Here is a 5,406-nt window from a genome sequence, read left to right as displayed (position 1 = left end):
TTGCTCTGGTGGCCCTCGAAGTGCAGGGGATCCACCAACTGTTTGAACATTTGCTTAGGGGGCTATGGAGAGTGCAGCAGCCCCCGGAAAATTTCCTAAAATAGTCCTAAGTCTCCCTGGGGAATATAGACAGGCCCTTGAAAGAGGGTTTCATGGTTTTCAAAGCTCTCTACAGCTTATGCTTATGGGTTTTGTAGGCCAGGGACCCCTGTTGGTCCTAAAGCAGCAAAATCAGAAAAGTAAAATGTAAAAAGTCCATGAGACACACATGATTAAATGTAACAATTTATTATATTAATATATATTATTAGCCAATTATATAAATATTAATAATATATATATATAATATATATTATTATACATGCCTAATATTATTTGTTAATAGTTATTAATAATATTAGATATATTAACCCCTTCCATGCGGCGCCGATTCCCGCCCAGTGCTGACCGTTGCTTGCGCGGGCGTGGTCATGACGGAACGGTTCCGTCATGAGCACAGCTCAACCGACGCTCATGACGGAACCGTTCCGTCATGAGCACCGAAGGGGTTAATGTATCTATTCTATGTTATGATGATGATTATTATTATTATTATTATTATTGTTATTATTATTAATATTATTATTAATATTATTATTATCATTATTATACCCCCAACTACTTCAATAGTGGATTTTACATTTATATTTCCTATGGGCACTGTTCCCATTGATTTCAATGGTGTTTCCATGATGAATTATAACATGTTGCTGCTTTTGATAACATGGTGTCACTCTGGTAAAATCAGTAGGCTTGCCTTATTAAAATGCCATCCCCTAACAATGTGATGTTGCATCTAGTATAGGTGGAGAATAGGGTGGTTACAGGATTCAGGACTCAGGACCCATTAGAGTGTAACACAATGTGAGGGTTTCACCAAATGTATTTCCAGCTATTTGATTGTACATGTTTGTTTTCCTGTGTAGTGTTTAGTAGTGTGTGTGTGTGTGCAATAAAAATACTTTTTATTTTCATAAGAATGGGCACTGCCTGGGCAATGATTTAGTGAGTGTTGCTGTTGCATATCAGCGAGCCGGGGTTGCTAGACCACACCACCTCCTTGGAGTCAGTCTTAGACTGCTCTGCTTCACCGTCCTGAGAGAGCCAGAGCTACAATGGGGCACTTGATTCCCAGTAAAAAGGAATTGCAAACTTATTACCTGTGAAGAACTCACATGCTTCGCAGCTAATAATCAACTTCTTTCACTTACCTTTCCATAATTAGTCCCTCCATATTCTATCCATGATATTAATAACCCATGATATTCTGTTGTCGATATTCAGGTTCCACACAATGCTGAGCGTGCAATGTTCTGTATAGCACAGTACACATGCTGAAATGCTTTCAATTTTATTTCACAGATATGCCAAGCTGGTAACATGGTGTCCTCTCGATGTTTCCCTTTGTAACGGCTGGCGGTGCTGACTGTGTGAAAGGCTTTCATACCTGCCTTAGTCCACTGCCCACCCAAAGTCACACATTAAGCAGGACACAGCAAGAAGCATGCAGCACATGTCCTGACCCGACCCCAGATCTGTCCTAGGTGAGCTCCACCTGGGCAGTCCAATTTTAAAACATCAAGAGGCAAGGTGGCCAATGTGACTGCTGTATTAGCGTGTAGTTCTAAACAGACTAAAAGCGTTAAAGGACTAAAAAAATGCTAAAATCACTCCCTAAATGAAAATTTGATTGGGAACAAATTCAACTTCTCACAAACCCACCAGAACCCTACTCCTCCTTATTCCGCAATATCCATTCTGATACCATTCCTCCTCCCTCTGTCTTAACACATTGGCAAGCCTCCACATGATACAAGATTCTCTTTCATATATCGCACCTCCCTAACCCTAACAACGTGTGATTTATTTCAGCAATCAATCAATCAATCAATCAATCAGGGTACTTGTAAAGTGCGCTACTTACCCGTGAGGGTCTCAAGGCGCTGAGGGGTAGGGGGGTGTGGGTGGGTGCCGCTACTGCTCGAAAAGCCAGGTCTTGAGGAGTCTTCTGAAGGCGAGTAGGTCTTGGGTCTGTCGTAGGTGGGTTGGGAGGGTGTTCCAGGTTTTGGCGGCGAGGTAAGAGAAGGATCTGCCGCCGGCGGTCGCACGTTGGATGCGGGGGACATCTGCGAGGGCGAGGTTGGCGGAGCGGAGCTGGCGGGTGGGGGTGTAGAAGCTGAGTCTGCTGTTCAGGTAGGCTGGTCCGGCGTTGTGGAGTGCTTTGTGTGCGTGGGTGAGGATCTTGAAGGTGATCCTCTTGTCATTGGGGAGCCAGTGCAGGTCTCTCAGGACGGGGGTGATGTGGCTGCGGCGGGGGGCGTTGACGATCAGTCGGGCGGAGGCATTTTGGATGCGTTGGAGCCGCCGTTGGTGTTTGACTGGGATTCCTGCGTAGAGTGTGTTGCCGTAGTCCAGTCTGCTGCTGACGAGGGCCTGTGTCACTGTTCTACTTGTTTCGGTCGGGATCCATTTGTAGATCCGGCGGAGCATGCGTAGGGTGTTGTAGCAGGAGGAGGAGACGGCGTTGACTTGCTTGGACATGGAGAGGGAGGAGTCGAGGATGCAGTGAGCAATGAGAAGAAGTGAACTTGCTATAGTCTTAAAACACCTTAATCCCAACTAATATTTCCAGAATATTCAATATTCCTGCACCATCAAGAACAGTTTCTACCTCTTAAAGCAAACATGAGGCTTCATGATCAATGTTTAGCTCTAGTCAGGAGACTTATTCCCACTTGCTTAAAACTCGCCAATTAACTCCAATCTATGGAAACCCTAAGGTGAGCAGGAGAAGCACAGAAGAGAAAAACTAACAGAACGATGGAGAGAAAATAGTTCCTAATGCACTGCACTGCAAGGTTTGACGTCAAGAGTGGTAAAATATAAGTCATCCATTCAAAAGACAATCAGACTGAAGTACTCCTTGGGCAATTTAAACACATGTATAGGCAGGAAAGCTATCAAACGGGGAGCAGGAAATTGAGATATACAAGAAAATCATGCAATCACGAGCAACGGGTTCACAGAAAGCTCGCTACGAATATTCATGGGATACAAGAGTTCTTTTTTTTTTACAAAAGTCAATGAATTCTGTCTGTAAGCAAGATCTAAAAAGCAGGATTTGTTTCTTGTGCTTACTGGGACAACAACTTGTGATTCGCAAGTTGTAGGTGAGCCAGGAACTTACCGCCCCTCCAGTGAGCTGTAATAGGCATAAGACCCAGTGGATGAAGGCAGTCCAGCCAGTCCCATGGGAACCAGTTCTTTGTGATATCTTAAAGATCATTCACCAACATCCAGTTTACCAATCTTTACCCAATTCTCTGCTTCTTAAAAACAATCTATGTTGCTTTGTGCATAGTACTAAAAATTAAACGCCTATGATGCCATCACAAAGGCATATAGAGCACGGTGAGACTAGGGAACCAAACACAACCCTGGCATGAATGCTCAAAGTTACCCCAACCTCTTTGTTTCCTTGCCCAATCTCTCTCTTTCCATCCATCGTCTTCCTCTCCTCACTCTCTTCTCTGCTCTGATCGCTTTCTCTTTATCCCTCTCATACTCTCTCTTGAAGTCTCCCTGTGCCTGCTACAATTAACCTCAGGGAGCTGGGGAAAGTGAAGGCACGAAGAGAGGCCATGGGCTTTCAAAACCGGCCTCCGAAGGGCTCCAGCCGACTAGGGAAATGCCCGCGAGAATAAAAGACCCTTCCAACTCTCATAGAGTGTGCCCACAAAATGCTAAACAGCAACTAGCATTGTGCCAGGGCGAATTGCATTATCCATAGGAAAGCAAGCAATATTTCCCATCACTTATACACCTGCATAGGACCAGCCAAGGGTGCATTGCATCACCTGAATAATTTTTGCAAAAGAAACTCCACATATTAAGCATTGATAGATGACGCAATATCGCCTGCCTCACTTTCGCCTGTTGTTGCTAATGGTTTATTCAGCACTATTGTTTTTGTTCTGTGGATAAGCGTTACTTCATGTGACTTTAGTAACTATGGGCCCGATTCACAAAGGTAAACTGAGATGAAAGTCTAGCTTCACGGCTTTCGATATTCACAAAGGGCATTTACTAGGCCTGGGCGAAAATTTCGTTCCGTTCGCGGAAATTGTGATAATTTGACATTTTCGCGTTCCGCGGAGAGCGCGAAAATGTCAAAATTTCCGCTTTCCGCAGCTTGGCGATAATTTGTTTCTTGCTCGTGCTGTAAAATAATACATTCTCGCGTGCGCGCGATCGCCTTACCTGAATCCCTGCGTTCGCCACAAGTTTTCTTCATCCGGTCGCGTTCTCCATGAGATGTTGGATTGTTTTTAGCCATTTGCGCTGTCTCGCGACAGTTCGCGCCCGCAGTGACGTCATGCGTCGCGCGATCACGTCTTTCTTCTCCCGATCATGCACCGCGAGACAACTCAAAACAAGATGGCCGCGCCCGCGAGCAACCACATGGGTAAGTTGGCGACCCGCAACCATGCAGAAAATCTCGCGAACATGCGGGAAAAAAAATTCCGCATATTCGCGATATTTCCGCTTGTTTGCGATAATTTTAAACATTTTCGCGATAATTTGCGAAAGTGGATTTCGCAAATTCTGCCCACCCCTAGCATTTACGAGTAGTAAAGTTAGACTTTTGTTTCAGTTTAACTTGGGTTTTGGTCTTAAGTCTAACTGAGAGCAAAACTTAAGTTTAACTGAGTCAAAAGTATAACTTTACTACTCGTAAATAACCCTTGTGAATACCGAAAGTCGTAAAGTTAGACTTTCGTCTCAGTTTACCTTTTTGAATTGGGCTCTATATGTATGGGATAAGGTCTATGTTTCTGTCCCACCACACACACTTTTCATGAATTATCGTGTTTTGAACTTTGCAGTACAGTACACTGCACTTCCTTTAACTTTCACCTCCAAATTCTTTTTGCACACTCAGTTGATCGACATTGCCAATGCTTAACATCAGTTAGCATTATGCAGTCGCCCAAGTAAAATATTAGTAAATCAGCTTCTAAGAATCGTGCAAGTAAGTGTGCATTTGGCGTGGTCCTCTATCCATAACACATCCCAATTTCTACAGAGGTGCAACTGTCTCCTACAGCCATATTTGCTTTTGTCATATTCATATAGACTTTCTTGCACCCCACCCATTTTTCATTTGAATAAGGCAAACATTCCCGGGGACATATTCCCAGAGAAATAGCAGTATTCAATTCTGCATTTAATGCTGATCTGGCAAAAACAAAAAAACAAAAAAACAGATTGTGCTTTGCAACATGAGAAATAAGGCGGATACTCGAGGGGGGGCATGAGCTGAGATGCAACACCCAAATGCTTGTTTATATAAAGACCATCTCCTGC

Source organism: Triturus cristatus, chromosome 5_1 (genome assembly GCF_964204655.1).
Source record: "Triturus cristatus chromosome 5_1, aTriCri1.1, whole genome shotgun sequence".
Taxonomy (NCBI): domain Eukaryota; kingdom Metazoa; phylum Chordata; class Amphibia; order Caudata; family Salamandridae; genus Triturus; species Triturus cristatus.
The sequence above is the reverse complement of the archived record's forward strand: the minus strand, read 5'-3'. Positions refer to the sequence as shown.